Source organism: Rhinolophus ferrumequinum, chromosome 10 (genome assembly GCF_004115265.2).
Source record: "Rhinolophus ferrumequinum isolate MPI-CBG mRhiFer1 chromosome 10, mRhiFer1_v1.p, whole genome shotgun sequence".
NCBI lineage: Eukaryota > Metazoa > Chordata > Mammalia > Chiroptera > Rhinolophidae > Rhinolophus > Rhinolophus ferrumequinum.
The window spans coordinates 12,934,530-12,953,364 of record NC_046293.1 but is presented as its reverse complement, the minus strand read 5'-3'; the positions used below and the strand labels follow the sequence as shown (position 1 = coordinate 12,953,364).

Below are 18,835 nucleotides of genomic sequence, written 5' to 3'. Positions count from 1 at the left end.
GACGATTAACCATGGTATTTCGGCCCCCTCCCTCCACAGGGCCCTTCTAGGGAGGGTCTGAAAACCGGCAGGACGTGGGCGGTGTCTGTCCATAGCCAGACAGTGCAGGGGGATGCTGCGTATGGGGTCTTGCCAGGGAATGGTTAGACTTCTTGTCTCTCTTGTAAAATATTGAGATAGTCAAGGTCACTGTAAACACTTTTTATAAACAATAAAGAGATTGTGTGTGTGGGGGGGTGTTGGGATGTGACCCCCTGGCAAAGGATACGACTCACTGCACCCAAGTAAAGGAGTGCGAGTGCCGTGCTGAGGTTTGAAAACACTGCAGTGTTTCTCTTCTCATTTAGAAATGTAACGTTCGATTGGGGGTTGGAGCTGTGCAGGCTTCTCTCCCAGGAAGATCGCCCTTTGCCATGGGGAAGAGGGTGTCAGTGGGTAAACGGGGGACGCTTAGGACAGAGGGGAGAAGGCAGGGTGCCCAGAACTCTGCTGCGTGTGTGCCACGTTGAATGACTCTATATTTATAGAGTGGGCAAGTCAGAACCTCAGAATGTGACCGGAGGTCCATCCTCTCATTTTGCTGGTGAGGCAAGTGACACGTGGCGGGTGAGCAGGTGACTTGCGCAGGCTTCCTCATAAGTCAAGGACCAAGACTGGCTCCAAGTCTTTTCAGCACCAGGGGTGCCGACGGCTCTCTGCCAGTGGGTGATGGAGTCACAGTGTGTGTGCCTGACACTGGTGGCCCGCTGGGTGTCTTCGAGGGTGTCCAGACGAACAGTTCACTTTCAACAGTTAGACATTTATTTCAATGTGTATTAGGAAAAGTTATCTGGCCCATACCATTCATAATTCATGAGAATGACATAAGATGTCATTTAAAAATCTATTTATTTAACCACAGACGACAGTCACATATTGTTTCCACTCAAAGCTGACGTGAGAGTTCACTCTTCGTGTTGTACATCCACCATGACAACATCACTTTGAATACTGTCACTGCCCGGAAAGTCCTCTGTGCTCTGCCTGTTCGTCCCTCCTTTCCTCTAACCCCTGGCAACCACTCATCTTTTTACTATCTCCGTATTTTTGCCTTTTACAGAATGTCACCTAGTTGGCATCATACGGTACGTAGCCTTTTCAGATTGGCTCCTTTCACGGAGTAACATCCATTTAAGTTTCCTCCACATCTTTTCATGGCTTGATAGCTCATTTCTTTGTAGCACTGAATAAAAGTCATCAATTGTAACAAAGGTGCCACTCTGGTGGGGGATGATGAAAACGGGACAGGCTGTGCCTGTGTGGGGGGAGGGAGGTGCCTGGGAAATCTGTGCACCTTCTGCTCCATTTTGCTGAGAACCTAAAACTGCTCTGAAAAATAAAGTCTATTAAAACAGAGACGATGAAGCGTCATCTTGTTTACGTGCGGATTCTATGTTAGGGTTAAAATACAATCAGTGAAAGCTCCCTGCTCCTAGTCTTCCTGAGGGCAGCGATCACAGGACGCTGACTGTGAGACCATCATTTCATAGGGATTGCGTGTCTTCTAGAATCAACTATGAAGGCAGAGACTTTCGTTCTCTCTCCACTGGAATCTCAGTGGCCAGAATACTGCCTGGCCCATAGGAGGGGCTCAATGGATAATTGTTGACTTAATTAATAAAAATATCAGGCCCTATGTTAGATACTGGGCTCCAACCATGGTGTCTGCTCTCAAGGTCGAGCCCAGAACACTGATAAGCAGATTCGAACTGCAGGGAACTCAGTTGCGCAGAAAAAGGGAGCTGTGGTAGGTCCAGCGCTGGCTCAAAGGAGGGCAGGTGGGCAGCAGCCATCGTGCTTGAGCAAGACAGAGAAAGTTTTCAAGGGGTGAAGGCGGTTCAGTTGGGTTTAGAAGGATGAATCCCAAGGAGGAGACATCCCAAATTATGATCGGAGGTGTGTAAAGTGCAGGTGGACTCGGGAGGTCTTGGTATAAGGAGGTAACTCCATGACTGTCCCCGGGGTCACACTTTGGCCATTTCTAACAGTAAAACAGTCCTTGGACTTACAGATTCCAGTTCCCATGCTTCTTCTCTCCTGCTCCCCATCCCATTCTAACTGCCCTTCCCTGGCTCCAGCCAAAGGTCTCAGGGCCTTGGGTGCCACTGCGGTGTTGGTTTCTGGCTGAGGGCATTCAAGGGAGCTCTACCCAGAAGCACCAACTATATACGAGGGCGGGAAGCGGTGGTGTCCTGGAGCTGGCTCATGGAGGCAATTGTTAATATTTAGAAATTTTTAATAATAAAGTTATTAAATCAGTGTTAGCTTGACCTTGTCCACAGCAGAAATTTTTACACCCCCAGGAACTGGCCAACACTACAAATCAGGGCTTATTTTTCCTCCCAGAGAGCCAGTTTGTCAGCACACCACTGGCTGGAAGACAGCACATGCTGACTGGTTTTCAATGTTCCACGGGAGGATCTGAAGTATTGCAACAAATGTTTGATTACTGTTTTGTTAAAATAAAATATGTAAAAGCTGGATGTTCAAGCATCCAAAAAGCACACTCAAACGTTTGCTATACATTCACTTGGGCTGCCTGGGCAATTCTTGTTTGGGCAGCCCGCAGAGTAAGGCTTCCCCTTCCATCTTGGTATATTTGGAGAGAAACCTGTGATTGCAGAGCAAGCTGGTGAAACACTGATGATTTTCTCAAAACCGTGCTCTGTAAGGACACCAACTGTGAAGGTATGTTGGGTGCTGAGGCTGACGCAAGGCCAAGTTCATCAAAACACCCTCCGTGTTCGCCCGATGGACTTGATGACGCATATTGTAATTGAAAAGTCATGGAATAAAATTACAGCTAATATTGCTGTTTTGTCTGTTATAATTTCAAGTTTCATGTAGGATTTCATCGGAAAAGAGAGCTCTGATGTCACCCACTCCACTCATGATACAGAAGAGGAAACTAAAGGCCCCGAGAGGGACAGGGTCACTGATTCTGATGGTGCAGCTTCTGGAAAGGAAAGGAGGAAAACCTAGAAGGGAGGAAAGGAACTTTCTAAAACTGAGGACTCCTGGCTCTCCCATCCAGAGCCTTTTGCACTATGAGGGAGAAATGTGCACAGATTTCAGTATTTCATCAGGGAACACACTCAGCACCACTGGGGGTGCCCGAAGCATCTGAACCAAACCCGTGCTCATTACAGTCTTATAAACGTGCATCTGTAAGGACCAGCAAGCCTTGGTCCTGCTGATCTCTGACCTTTTCCCCTACCACCTGCCCCCCACTGTCTCTTTCAGTTCCTAGAACTTGGCCAAGCTCAATGCTGCCTCAGAGCCTTTGCAGTTGTTATTCTCTCTGCCAGCAAACCTCTTTCTGCAGATCGTCACATAGCTGGCTCCTCCTCATTGCTCCTGTTCCGTCATCACCGCCTCAGAGAGGCCTGTTCCCATCATCCAGTCTAAACCAGCTCTTTCACTCCCTCGTCATATTCTGTGACTTCACCCTGTCTCCTGTTTTTTCTCGCACTTATCTCAGATTATCTTGTAGTTGTCTATACGCCTGCAATAGGAGCTCTGTGAGAGCAAGGACTTGTCTGTTACGTTCACTCCTGTATCCCTTGCTCCCTGCACATAGTAGGTGTTTGGGATCTATTTTCTGAACGAATACATGAACAAATGGATGGCAACCAAGATCTCTGGGCACCCTTTTGACCTAAGGGAGTGGTTTTCAAACAGGACTCCATGGAGTCTTGAAGTATGTCAGAGAAGCTTAGGAGGCCCGTTTTTTTTTTGGGGGGGGGTGGACTCATGCAAGGAGAAGAGCTGAGTGGGACTCTCGATCTCTCTTCATTTGGAGCTGCTTCATATGGATCTGGTTCATATAGTGTGTGTTTTTATCACTCATCGGACAGAAGGCTCAGAGACCAAAGATCAAGGCCAGGTGGTTACTAAGGAAGCATTGGGTGGAAGTTTGGGTTCCATGTCTTCAACCTGATACTCGGAAGTCCGGGATGGAACACAGGTAGCATAAGTGGTGAAATTGATGGGTGGTGGCAAAAAGAGCGTGGCATGGCAGACACATCGCCTGGAGGTGTAGACATGAGGATTGGGCCTTTGGGAGAGAGGTGGCCCGATTCTAAATTTTCTTTCCAGCTGCCTCAGCTCCTTGCCCCTGAGTCACAGACGATTGATGGCTGGCCGATGCTTTTTGCTGAGGCCACATGTGAGAAGCCAGCATTTTCCAACCACGACCTTAAACACAATGTTTGCTCCTACACTCACCAAGAGAGCAGCAGCCTTCTCTCTGTGGCCTCATTAAGTGGGATTCTATTTTCACAGCACTCACTCACTTTTAGAACATTTTTATTTGCTGTTCCAGGCTCTCGGAGAGACAGCCCGAGAGCTGAGCTGATAAAATGGCTCTGGGCACGACAGAGATGGGGAGATGCTGAAATGAATAGCAGCTTTGTTTATTTGGCGCTGGAACAGGCGAGAGGAACTATAGTAAGAAAAAAATAATCAAGTTCCCCTTCTTTCCACAAGGGAAAAAAAAAAACCTCCTCTGGCTGCCTAGCCAGCAACACAATTCACTTCACAGAACAAATGCAAGTAGTCCGAGATGAACTTTTGGAGAAGAAATTAAAAATATAAAGTAATTATGGGGTGGGCGTGGGTTAGGGCTAGAGAATGGGGAAGATCAAGAGGCATTTGAGAGGCCTAATTAGAGAGCGAAAACCAAAATGCAGCAACACACTGGGTAGAGGTCTCATCACACACACACACACACACACACACAGGCATTTATATATGTACATCTGTATATACACAGGGATCTGAAATATGAGTGGTTCCCCCGTCTGAAGACTTGCCCTGTGTTTCCCTCTCATGGTGGCGAGAAGACAATAATGATTAGCAACACCGCCGTTTCCTGAGCACTCACCACGTGCCCAGCTCTGGGCGAAGTGGCATGTGCACACAACAACAGATGTCAGCACCCTTCCCATTTACTTAGCTTTCTCTGAGCTTCAGTTTTCCCTTCTGCGAAATGGGGATAACCAGATTCCCTATCACATAGAGATGCTGCGACAATTAATAAGAGAATGCACATAAAACACGGAGCATAGGGCCTGGCACCTAGTAAGTGCTCAATAAATGGTTTGCGATTATTATTATTATTTTCCACAGGCACCTCAAACTCAAACTGTGAAAAACTGCAGTTGTCTCCCCCTCAAGCCTATCCTTCCTGATTTCCTACTTCAGTGAGTGGAATCATAATAGTCTCAGTTTTCTCTTCTGCTGACATCCAGTCGGTCCCTAAGTTCTCTCAATTCTGCTTTTCCTATATCATTCCTCACTACCTCTGCTCTGGCCTAGGTTCGAACCCTTATTTCTTCTCTGAACTGCTACAATTTCTTCCTAACAGGTGCCAGGGGCTCTAATCTCCCCTTCTTGCTCCCACTCCTCTCCTCTCTTCTCGCACTGCTGCCTTATCAATCCAACCATGAACATTCTTTGCTTAAAATCCACCAATGGGTCTGTCTCTTACCTAGAATATAAAGTCCAAATTCTAGAGTGCAGTGTACTATGCATCTATGATCTGGCCCCGACTCCTTTCCACTCTCACTGACTCTTCCTCGTCCCACTCCAGCCCTGAGCTTTGAAATATTGGCTTCACTTTATCTTTACCCGGGGATACCAAATTGCCAGTGCCTGGGCCCTACTCCAGAAAGGAGGGCCCACGTTCATTTGTGGCTTCAGCATAGTCCTTGTACACACTCACAATACTTGGCTTTTGGACCAGTGAATAAATCAGTGAAGATGACCCCTCCATCATCATAGTTCAGTTTTATCAGGACTCCCTTCTCAGCACTTGGCTTTTATTTCTGCTATCAGGATTACTTCATGCTGCTTTGACGATAATCAATCGCCTGTATGATCTTCTTCCACCACCTCCCCCCAACTCTCAGGCCTTATTTCCACTTTTCACCTCCAGCACTCACTCCCGCACCAGAGGCGGCTCCTGCCCCAGGGCCTTTGTGGGTGCCTTCCCCCACTCCCCGCCCTGCCCCCACCCCATGCTCGTCCTCCGCGGGTCCACAGGGCTCACTCTCTTTCCTTCACATGCCACCTCACAGAAAGCCTTCCCTGATCACACCCCCATCACACTCTGTCCCTCTTCTCCTGTTTCTTTTGTCTTCAGAGCCCTTTGCATCCCCTGATGTATCACAGTTTTGTTTATTCTTTTATCATCTCCTACGCCCGCCACGGAATGTAAGCTCCACGAGGACAGGGGCTCTGGGGTGTTCAGTATTGCATCTCCAGTGCCTAGAATACTGTCTGGATGGAGAAAGCACTCAATAAATAGTTTTACCTGAATAAATGAGTGAATAAACATGCTTTGCTTTCCAGTGAACCAGTATTTTTCAACCTGTGGGTTTCAAAGGGGTCACAACCAACATGTAAAAAAATGAAATAGAATGCAGCAGAGCATATCAAAAAACCTGTACATATAAAGGGCACATACTCTTTCAAACTTCTCTCTCTGTCTCTCTCTCTCTCTCTCTAGATATATCTATATATCTATTTAATATCTGGGAATCAGATGACAAGGCAAAATGTTATTACTTATTGTGGTTTGCTATTCAAATTTTTGGAAAAGCTTTGCACTAGACCAGGGATCAGCACACTTTTTTTGGGCAGAGTACAATGGTAAATATTTTAGGCATTCAAGGCCATCAAAATTATTCATGTCTGACCTTTTAGTGTGAAAGCAGCCATTGACAATATGTACACATATGAGCAGGGCTGTGTTACAATAAAACTTTATTAACAAAACCAGTTTAAGGGCTGGATTTGGCCTGTGGGTGTTCATTTGCCAGGGCCTGCCCTAGACGATAGTCTAGCACGAACCTGGGTCTTTCGTGTGTAAATTCTCTGCATTCATGAGCCATGTCTTTTTCATCTCTGGACCTTAACCAAGAGTCCTCCATCCCAGGGTCTAGCCCACTCCTTGCACATAACCCATGTTCATAAATATTTGCCAAAATATTCGATAAAGACTTACTGAGTCCCTAACTCAGAACAGCTGGGTACCAAATCCATCAGTGTTTGTTGGATGAATCCATCAGTGTTTGTTGGCCCTAAATTCTCCATAGCCTTTACCCCTCCTCCAGTCCTTCTAACTGCTGAGACTCAGAGCTCAAAGGATGTCCTTGCCCCAGCTGTCTGGGTCACGTGCTGCCAGGGGTTGGAAGGGGTGGTGGGAAGTGATGGGAACAACGGAGGGTTTGATGTACTGGGTAGGGAACTGCCTAATTATCTGGCTTATCAGTTTGCTGGTTCCTTCCCTTTGCTCTTCCCCTTAATAAATCAAAACTCCTTCTGTTGTTATTGAGCTCCCGGGTCACTGATTCTTTTGCCCACATGTTTATAGAGTTACAGTGTGACTGTGAGATTGAATGGAAGGGAAGGGAGGTACCTAACAAGTGTCAGCTCTGAAGGCAACACCTCAGTTTCCCAGGCGCCTGCCTGTTGTGCAGGGTGAAGGACAGGGCCTTCCGCTGTCCAGGGCGCTGGCCGAGGCTGGGGTCAGGGAGGTGGAGGCCGTTGGTGCAGCTTGTGCACCCAGCAAGCTTACAATCTGGCAGGGGAGGCGGATGGCTTCAGATCTGAAGACGACGCAGAGCAGGGGTCTGCAAACGTCTGGCCTGAGGGTGACTGCCAGTTTTTGGGTGGTCCATGACTTAAGAATTGTGTTTCAATGGTTGGAAAAAAGAATACCAAAAGAACGCTATTCCATGACACGTGGAAATTACATAAAAGTTAGATTTCAGTGTTCATAAATAAAGCTGCATGGGAACACATCCACCCTCATTCATTTATGTGTTGCCTAGGGCTGCTTGCAGACTGCAGTGGTGGAGTCCACTGGTTGCAACAGATACCGTAGAGCCTGAAAGCCGAAAATATTTACCACCTGGCTCTGTACAGAAAAACTGTGCAGACCCCTGACTAGCAGGACTAGGATGAGCTGACATGGACAAGCAGCCGTCACATCACCTGGGAGCTTGTTGGAAATGCAGATTCCCAGGCAGGCCCCACTCAGGCCTCGTGAATCAAAATGTGCACAAATCTCCAGATTATCTGTAGGCACCTGAAACTGTAGGAAGCCTTTAGGTCCTCAAGGAAGTAAAGCCACATCTCTTAAGTAGCTACAAAAATTTTAAGTGCTTTTTCTCAATCAGTCTGCAGGGCAACCCCTCACCCGCTCTTAGGGAGATGTAGTAGGGCCATTTCACAGATGAGAAAATAAAGACTGCAAATCAAGTGCTCGTCTCAGTTTATACACCTAGGAAGTGGCTGAGCGGGGATTTAAACTCCCTGTTCTGTGGCACAACCTGTAGCCTTAACCATTAGGCCCCTTTGTCTCCTGTAAAGACAGGGCAAGAGCACACTCAGAATCTGAATTTGGAGGCACCCACTGGTGCCCGAAGGTGTTCAGTGGCCACTGGATGTGTTTTATTTTGCCTCTACGGTGTTTCAGAACATTTTAAAATTAGTTACCAATAGTTTAAAACCAGGAGCGTTCCTATCAGAAACTAGAGAACTGGCTTCTTATGAAAGAATTGGATGGTCAGGCCTCCCGGGGCTGCGTGGCTGCTCAGGGCTTTGCCCGACTGGGGCTGAGTTGTGGTCTTTCTGGGTCATCACAAACCCCACCTAGGCTTTCCACTCAATACAGTGACTGCCTGGATCCAGTGGGCATCTTGTTCAAATGCAGAATCTGGTTCAGCAGCTCTGAAGACAGGTCTGCGGTCTGCATTTTTAAGGGTCTCCTGGGTGACGCCAAGGCTGGGCGTCCTTCCACAGAGCACATATTGCATAGCAAGGCTGTGGAGGGGCTCAGGCTGGTCTGACTTCAGGGGCTACACTCACTTGGGCCACGATCCAGAGCCTCCCAAAAGGTGCCCTTTCCTGCTCTTTCCTTCTCCCTCAGGGTGGCTGGGACCCCCCTCCCTCCGCCTGCCCCAGGCCCTTCTCTTCAGCTGCGAGCAGCCTCCTCCATCGGCCCCACTGAGTCCCCTAAATACAACCATCTTCTATGGTATCATGACGTGCGAAAGCCTGAACAGCACTCACTGTCCCACCACACTGCCTCCCTCACGTCTCCTGGCCTCACTCCTGGACAGTGGGGTGTTGGTGCAGAGGTTTCTTGGGGCCAGAGGCCAGGAGTCCAGGCAGGAGAACAGCCTCATCTGTTTGGAGGCTTATTAGAGGCTGCTGATAATTGTGTCTAAGAAGTCTGCTCACCTTGCTCCCAAACACGTGTGCATATGCAAGCGTGTGTGTACGCGCGCGTGCACACACACACACTGCTTACACCTTTCTCTGACTTTCCCCCACAAACAACCCTGCCACTGCCACCTGTCAGCAGTGATGCCAGCTGCCCCCAAGTGGAGCTATTCCCAAGAAGCCAGAGATGTGGCCGCTTTCGCTTCCCAGAAGTGTGGTGGGAGGCTGCCCGGTGCTGTGCCACAGGGAGGCAGGTGGCCTCTGCTTGTTTCAGGACGTCGCTTCTCTTGCTGGCCGATAATAAGAATGGGCCGTCTCTGCACACTTTGGCCGAGGGAGGCCTCAGTGGACACACAGGCTGCCTTCCAAACAGGCTGGTGGAACTCTCTGGAGGCTGCCCCGCTCTGGCTTGAGCGCCAGGACCAGTGGAAAGTACGTGCAGCCTCAGAGCATGTAACGCGTGACCTTGTGCAAATCATCTGGCCTCCTTGGCCTCTGCTTATCTCATGGGTTAAATGAGTGTGATGGTACCAGGACCTACCTCAGAGGACTGCTGGAGCCTGAACGCGCTCCCAATATGGGGGTAGTTGTAGATTGGACACAACTATCTCGTGCTGGGAAAAAAGAACGGAGCTGGCAATCGAACTGTGCTAAGTTACACAGAGTGCTCCCCACCCCCAGGGGCTGTGCGCCGCCTCCTCCTTCTCAGAGGCTCTAAGGGGATGAACTTCTCTGGCCTTTGTTCCATACCATGCAAGGATGGATCAACACACATTGCCAGGGAAACAGAGGAAGAGAGGAAAAAAGGAACTCTTCTTCTCAATGTTTGTCAGCTCAAAAATATTCTGTCTTTCATGGAGGGGCTGTGTGGTGAGTGCACACAAGAGCAGGCAATGTCTTCTTTCCAGATGAGTCTGTCAGGTGCCAAAATGGGGCTTGGAGGTGGTGCGGCTGCACACAGCGCCAAGGGTGGTAGTCTTTCTCTTCTTCTCGTTCTCTTGCATGACTGTTCTTAGTCTTGGCTTCAGGCCCGGGGTGAGGTCAGTCCACCAAACAAGAATAGTTCATATGCAAAGGTCGTGCTGGTCCCCAAGGTACTGACATGTTTCTTGGGTGGAGACCTGTGACATTCTTTATAAATCAACTCTCCATTTAAGTTGGCTGGTCGCCTTTGAACGGGAAGAAATGATTCCATCAGGGCATCCCTGAGGGTCCCAGGCAGCAGGAAGAAAAGGGCTGAACATATCCGTTGGAATCCCCCTTCTACCACTTACCTGTGACCTTGGGCAAAACGACCCTCTAAGGGTTAGAGGAGATGCTGAAGGCATGTATCCTGGTGCAGGCGCGCTCGCAGGCGGGCTCAGGAATTCTTAACACCCTCCCTCTCTTCTTCTATTCTTCTGTCTCATCTGCTTTGACTTACCCTGGAGAAGTCAAGGAATTCAGTCAAGGTCACAGTGCTGGCAAATGGCAGCGCCCAGAGCAGAACCAGGGAGGTCCGAATCCAAGCCCATCTCACATTTACATGGAGCTTCACACTTTTCAATGCACGCTTACTCACTAGCTCTTCCAAGTCACTGTGTGAGGAAAATCTTGCATATTTGATATATTTGACACACTGCATTTATGTGTTTAAATGACTTGCCCAGGTGGATTCTTCTGGCCTCACAGGGCATGGAGCTGGCAGGAGGACCCAGGTTTCTGAACACAGACCAACACTCTTTCCAGTGAACCAAGGATGGTGCAAGCATAGGGGAACTGGGAGAGGAGGTATTCCCCATAGAGATCTTAGCCTTAAACCCTTATATAAAAAAAAAAAAATGAACCAGTTGAATGAACCAGGTGATTTTGTCTTCAATATGACAAACATCAGGCTAGACAGACTCATAAAATGACTGTTTTACTTTGCTTCTGTTTGTGTTCAGAATCCTGGATGGCATTTTGGCATCCAAAGGAAGAAACAGATCTTCAGGATTCTTTACAGAAACGTATGTATGTGTGTGCTGTATGTACTATACACACAAATGTACTGTGTACGAAAAAGGGGGTATGTACAAGTTCAGTGACCAAGAGTAACCTCACCAGGTGATCTGATCTTAAATTCCTTACTGGGCAGGTCCCGGTGGGTAGTCACGCCCGAGGCCTACGAATATGACCTCTTTAGTAAAAGGGTTAAGCCAGCCCTGTCTGCTGTCCTCGTGCTTCTCGGTTAACACACCTTGGAAATGCCAAAAGTCATCCCCTTTTCCAGACCCCTGGAGGGCAAAGCTGTAACCACCCTCCAGGAGGCACGTAATCTTTTTGAACTGTCCTGTCATCTGATCCCTGCCTTTGCTTTCTCCCAGTTCACGGTCACGTCATCTTCCTTCTGTGCCTTACCTAATTCCAAACGTGGAAAAGAAACGGCAAAATTGTCCTTCTCCAGAGCATTTGAGATCTTGCTTTCTGGCGTTGTCATCAGTTTGGCTCAAATAAATAAATCTTATGAAAATCCTCTAAAGGTTTGGACATTTCTTACGTCGACAGTACAGATAGTACACACACACACACACACACACACACACACACACACACACACTTCCCACTGAATTAATGAGTACTGAACTGCGCTCCCAGGGGTAAGACAGAGTTAGTTTCCTTTAAGCCTCTCTAGTCACAACATTTGCGTCAACTGAGCAATACATAACCTTATTTTAGGTATGTTTCTGTTGAAAGACACCTCACATAGTATCTTTTGTTGCTTCATTAACATTGAATGCATAGCCAACAGCTCTATATAACTCATGCCTGGACGAAGCTTATCAAACACTTCTTGTCTCCATAAGGCACCTCACAGTCTTCTTGCACGTAGAAACACTAGACAGCACTTCAGCACGACTCTTGGGGGGCATTTTATCCAATGAAATCACCACCAAAAAGAATGTGGAGGTGTGGCGCTACAAAGACTGAGCAGAGGGCACTTGCTCACAGTGCGGGAGCTGAGACAGAAGGCAGAACATTCCCTGACTGACCTCAGTCGGGAACACGGCAGGTTGGACAACTGGAATTATGTGCTGCTCCGTGACTGTGTAAATGTGGAATCCGTGAGTAATGAGGATGGACAGCGTAGACTGTGCATGTGGAGACCACAACCGCATGCTGGAGTCTCTGAGAAGGGAGCACGGTGCTCACAGTTTTCATTAAGGTGTAAAGGACTGATAGGTCCCCTCCAAAGGGCCCATTTTGCTCAAGAGAAGCAGAGAATAAATGAGGCCCGTGGTCGTCGAAAGCGAGTGGCAGGGTAGGCGGGAGGTGAGAGAGAGGGCGGTAGAGTGGGTGGAGGGTCCCTCCTGCCCTGGCATCCCTTGCAGGCTGGGGCCTCTCCCCTGCTCTCACTTGACTTGGTTTCTGCTGAACATTAAACACAGAGTGACTCTCCTCTCTGACGGGCTCCCAGATGCTGGCAAACCTTTTCATTTCTTAACTGTTCCCCTGGGCTCCGTCCCTCCATGTGCTCATTTTCTAATCCTCCCTCTCCATCACCATGTTATTCGGCCACCTACTCCCACTTCAAAAAAGTGACAGTGCCGGGAAAGCTCATTGAGTGAGTCAGCCTAAGAGAAGAGACCAGAGTCCAGGTCACTTGGAGCTGATGACAGCAGCAGCCCTGGCCACACAGGAGTGTGCATGATGCCTGGCTGGCAGAAACATCGTGTTTAGGAGCTGCCACCTCGATACCCCAGAACAGACAGGCTGTCTGCAGGGGTGACTCAACCCTGTCATTCTACTCCAGGCTCTCTTTAGAAGGACAACAAACCCTGTGCATGCAGCGGGGAAGTGTTAGGATACCTGTGACCGTGGCAATGGCCTTCACCTCTCTGAGCTTCCGCGCTGGAGCCAGATTGCCTGGGGTTGTATCCCAATTCCACCACTTACTCCCTGTGCCTCAGTTTCCTCATGGGGATACCAACAGTATCTTCCTCACAGGGTGGAAATGAGGATTGCACTCGATGATTGAATAGATAAAAAGCACTTAGAACAATGCCTGCCCTGAGAAAACGCGATAGAGCAGTCGCTTTTACTATTTTGTGGTTCTTATCACTACTCCTGCTTTTATCTCTAACGTATGGGATGGGGCTGAATAATCTCCGAGGTCTCTCTTTTCCTTCCTGTTCTGTTATTGGAGATGCTGCCCTGCTCTGAGGCTTTGGGCAAGCCCCTTCTTCTCTCTGCAGCCTCAGGTCGTTTTCTTCTAAGTGAGGTGCTGGGACTCAAACCCTAAAAGCCTGAATCTCTGAAATAAGGATAAAGCAACACCTGGGCGTGGGTTCGTTTTTTATCTCTGCCTCTCCTGGGGGTGCTGCTGCGATAAGCAGCAACGTCATCAGAATAAGTTTATATTTGTAGTGGATTTTTAAAGTTCCCATTCACTGAGCAGTTACCAGACATGCTCCTAAGCCTTGACTGATTTATTCTATCATCATCACCACCCCAATAGGGAGATTTTTGTCTCCAAATTGGAGGTGGGGAAACTGAGGCACAGAGAGATTTTTTTTTTTTTTTTAAGCAACTTACCTAAGGCCACCCAACCTGTAAATGGTAAATCCGATTCAAACCAGAAACCCGGACTCCAGCTTCTACAAACCTTATCCTGACACTCTACTGGCAGTTGGCCTTAAACTTGGCTTCTAATTCTAATGATGGTAACATGATTTCACGCCATTGCTCTCAATAGACCGTTCTTAATATTGAGAAAAACCACAGATTCTCATCAGTTAAGATAATATGGGAGTCATCTCGCTGATGTTTTAACCTTTGGGAGGGTCCACAGGCCCCTGTGAAAAGCTGAGAAAAGTCATAGACCCTCTTCTCACCCCCCACCCCCAAATGTTCACACCATATCCACACATCAGTGTTTACACACATTTGTCTCAACTTCAGGGCGTTCCAACATCTCAGGCTAAGAATCTCACACAATGCTGAAATTCCCCCGAAACTCTCCATTATGTATTCATTCATCTTTGCTCCAGCTCTGCAACGACGAAAACCTCCTACCCGAAGAGGCTGTCCAGTCCATCAACGTTCACCTCTGATGGCTACGCAGTTGAAACACAACTGACACCTGTTTTGCCCTAACTTTGCTCCCAGCTTTGCCTGCTAGATGTGATGTAGACTAGTCCCATCTTCCCTCTCATGACAATTCTCCATGTTCCTGAGGTGCTGGCCACACCCTCTCTAACCCTTCCGGGCTCCGTGCCTCTTTCCTTCTTTGCAGTTCAGTTTTCCCTGGACACGCTCATTCGTCAACAGCTCTCTCAGACACCCAGCACTGATGTACAGCAGATCTCCATGCACATATCCTGAGAGTGGATAGCATGTTTAAAACCTTAGTCTACTTCAAAATATAACACATATATGAAGAATCGCACAGTGCACAAACGACAGTTCAATCAGCCATCGCAAAGCCACCATCCACATAACCACCACCCAAGCCACGAACTAGAACTTCTCCCACCCTCATCCCAATGCACACTCTGTCCACCCCCACAAAGGTTACGTCTACTCTTTTATGGGAACAATTTTCCTGCTTTTAACAAAAGCTTTATCGTCGAAACGTGCATCCCATGTAACACTCTAGTTTAGTGTCCCTGGGTTTTGGATTTTGCATAAGTGGAGTCATATAAATAGGAATGCTTTTGTATTTGACTTATTTCACTCAATGGTGAGTTTGTAAGATTCACACAGGTTGTTGTATATAGTTGTAGTTCATACATCTTCATTGTGGGAAATTTTCCATTTGTCTGAATATACTGTAATTTACTTATCTATTCTAGTATTTGGACACATGTGCTATGTCTGGGTTTTGGCAATTATGAACAAGCTGCTATAAACATTGGGGCACACGTGCACACATTCAGGCTGGGCATCCCCAAAAGAAGAACTGTGTGACTTCAGCTCAGTGAAATATCAAGCTGAACTCTGAACCAGTTGTCTCAATTCATACTTTCACTCACTGTGTGTGTGTGCGTGTGTTCCATCTCTTTCATGTCATCGCCAACACTTAGTCTTATTAATCTTTTTCATTTTCACTACTCTGGTGGCTCTATGGTGGCATCTCATTGTGGTTGTAACTGACATTTCCCTAATGACTAATGAGGTGGAAGCCCATTTTCATCTATTTATTGGGTATTTGTGGATTAAAGGTTTTGGCAACTCCTTACTCGTCTGACTCATACTGAACTTGTAGCCAAATGAAATAAAATCTCGGACAGATGCTGCTGCTTAGTCATTTATGGACTTCAGTTGGGTTTTGGGTCCCCAGAGTAGGTTCAAACATTCTTAATGATAATGACAGCTAATATTTATGGAGTGTCCCGTGTCCCAGGCACTGAGCTGTGTGCTTGATACTCACAGTCTCTTAATCGTCACAAAGAGCGTATGAGGTTGCTGCTATTATCTGCATTTGACATAAAAAGAAACTAAGGTGGGGAGGCGAAGTCATTTACCGAAGGTCTCACGACAGGTGGTGTAACCTAGATTCAAATCAATACCCTGAGCCACTGGACCATAATGCCTCCCAATGGAAACATTTGACTCCATTAAAGATAACTTTAAAAATGGTGAAAAACTGAATAATAAAACGGACATGTCACTGTCAAAGAGAGAAGAATAGTTGCCAAGTATCACAAAGGATTAGTATGCTTAACATACAAAGAGTTTTTCCAAATTAATAACAGCACAAGCACCTCAATAGAGAGATGATCAAAGGTTTCTGCGGGCAGGTCAGTCTGGGAAATCCCGCATACTTATTCCTGTTCTTTTACCCCTACAATGGATATGAACAAAATGTATGACTCTGAGAATGTCGGCAATAGAACTTACTTTAACACAGAGACCTCCAAATCTATTTGACCGAAGTAACCCTTCACATCCTGAATAATTATAATTCTTTGGAACAGACATATTGAACTCTGTCATGACCACTGTTTCCTCTGGTTGACAGGCTGGCAACACTTCCGACAGAGGAAAAAGGCAAGGAAATTAGTTTTGTCCAGGGTTTCTCAACCTTGACACTGCTGGCATCATGGGTTGTATCATTCTTTGGTGGGGGGAGAGGGGCTGTCTTAGGGACTGTAGGATGCCCAGCAGTGGATGCTCCACTGGTGGATGCCAGGTGCCAGCAGAACGTCCCTCACCCCCAGCTGTGACAACCCAAATTGCCTGTCGACGTGGCCAAGTGCCTCCTGGGGGGCAGAATCCATCTTCCCCTCATAAAAACCACCGGTCTAGTTTGACTGATTTCTAAGGAACTCATGGAGCTCCCCCACGATTACCCCTGACCCCAGGGCTCCCCAAACTGCATAATATTTCACTATATTTTGATTTCTGTGCCTTGTGACATCTACTGTTCTTGTTTTAACAATAAAACATCCATCTCTTATCTTGAAGTCTTTCTTGTTTGTTAGAATTCCTTACATTTCCAGACACACCAACACCTACAGTTTCGCGAATGTGGGAGTTTTTTCCATCTTTCCATCCCCTAGGTGGACTTAAGCTCCTTCCTTCAACTTTTAATAAATCCCCACAGTCCCTGCACTGCCTTCGATCACGCCCCCGACACACATTATACTTATTTATTTATGTGACTGTCTCCCCAATTCCTTGAGAGCAGGGACTGGGTCCTATTCATCTTTTGATTCTCAGCACAGAGCCGGCACCAATCAATATACATGAACAAAGGAGCAAAATATAATGAGGATAGGTCAGCACTTTCATCCACAGGGTCCTAGGTGGATTTCTAGTAACACCGAGCTCGCTGACAACCTCTTCGCCAGTTTCCTCCTAGAAATATTTTCCCTGCTGGTCTCCAGGCAGACAATTACTTCTTGAGACAAAGTAGAAGTACCATGGAAGGTACCAATTTGTTTTTCTCCTTCTCAGCCATGAATATGACATCATCTGCTCAGTCGGCATGTCCAGACAGTTTCTGATAGTTTTCTCATTCCAAACAGAAGGAGAAAAGCCCGTTTCCCTTGATCTCAGCATTTTTGCCAACCTCAGTTTATTCTGGTTGGTGACAGTTTCTATCCCGGGAGATGTGTTCTCCTTTCTAAGTTTTGGGAGTCCCTTTTGGGCCTGAGTTTTTCAGAAGCACCCCCCACCCCCACCCCTCTCCTCAGCATTGTGTCAGTTTCTTCAAGTACTGCCTTCGTTTTTATTTCCTGTCTGGGATTATTTTCAGTTTTAGAAACAAAATTTAGTTCTTGGGATCCCTCTAACTTTACCAGAATTATCCAACAGGGTGGCAGTGGGTGGAAAGAAAAGGAACAAGTTTGACAAACACTAATAAAGGGCAAGTGACACGATTTGATGACCAATTATTTGGCTGTGGAGGAGGCGAGGCGATGACTTGCAGATTCTGTTTGAAACAGTGGAGGGCCGTGCGTCTAGTCGCAGAGATGGTCACAGGAAGAGGAGGAAGATGAAAATGAGAAGAGGGAACAGGCTGCCTGGGACGACCCCGGGCGTGGTCTGAGGTTTTCACGGGAGACGAGGTAGAGATGTCAAGGAGGTAACCGGACATAAGAGCCTGATGCTCTGGAAAGGAAATGTGATTTGGGGCTGTCGGTGTGGATGGCCGCGAAGACCAAGGAGTAGCTGGGCGCTCAGAGGGCGTGTGCTGATGAAACAGACAGTTAAAAATGGAGTGGGAAGAAAGGTCCTTGAAGGAAGCTGAAGGAGTGGTCAGAGAGAGGGGAGGAGGGCGAAGGGAGGAGCAGGAATTGGAGGTCACTGGAGCAGTCATTGGGGGACCCCAGGGATGGCAGCCTCAGCAGAGGGAGGGGTTGGGAGCAGAGGCCGCCGGGAACAGACACAGGGTCGTAAAGGAGGATTCACTCATGCATCCAGTCACCCAACACACTGCGGGCTGTTGTGGGGACAGCAATGGGCAAACTGGCACAAGTCCCTGCCCTCACGATATGTACTTTTTAGGGAGATGAGGCATGGAGGGAGGATTCATTTTAAAGATGATTTTTAGAATTATCATCATTCTACCGATGAAGGGGCCAAGAGAAGTCAGGTGACAACTTGCTCAAGTTCATATCAACGTCAGAGCTGGGGTCATGCCCTGACCTGCCTGGCCCTTTCCATTCTTTGCTGCCTGAAGGGGATGGAGTTTAGATGGGAGGAGATGATACAGAAGGCATAGCAGGATGGGGAAGCACAAAGGTGCAAGGGCCTGGGCTGGGCCTTCTCAGAACAAGGTTTCTCCTGGTTCCTGCTGTCCTTTATCCAGGATCCCCTGTGTTGGGCTTCGTGCTTGGGGTCAGGTCCCTCCAATGCTGGCACTGAGATCCACATGTTCGCACATAGTTCTATGTGAGCCAGAAGTTTGAGAGGTGGCCTGTGGCAGATCCGTCTCCCACTTCCTCTCACTCCCACCCCCCTTACTTAGGAGTCGATGTCCATTTCCTGTGGAGACCCTGACGCATATGGTTTGAGTGGGGCTGAAGACATCTCCGTACCAGCTTACTAGAGGAAAGGCTGATCAATGTCCCTCCATGAGCTCAGATATAAAGAT

General features: G+C 47.7%; 1 protein-coding gene across 3 annotated transcripts in view; it reads right to left on the bottom strand.

The window, feature by feature from the left end:
* The window catches only part of SYN3 (synapsin III), a 424,224-nt gene that overhangs the window by 49,950 nt on the left and 355,439 nt on the right, over positions 1 to 18,835 (bottom strand). The gene's annotated exons all lie outside the window — the stretch shown is intronic.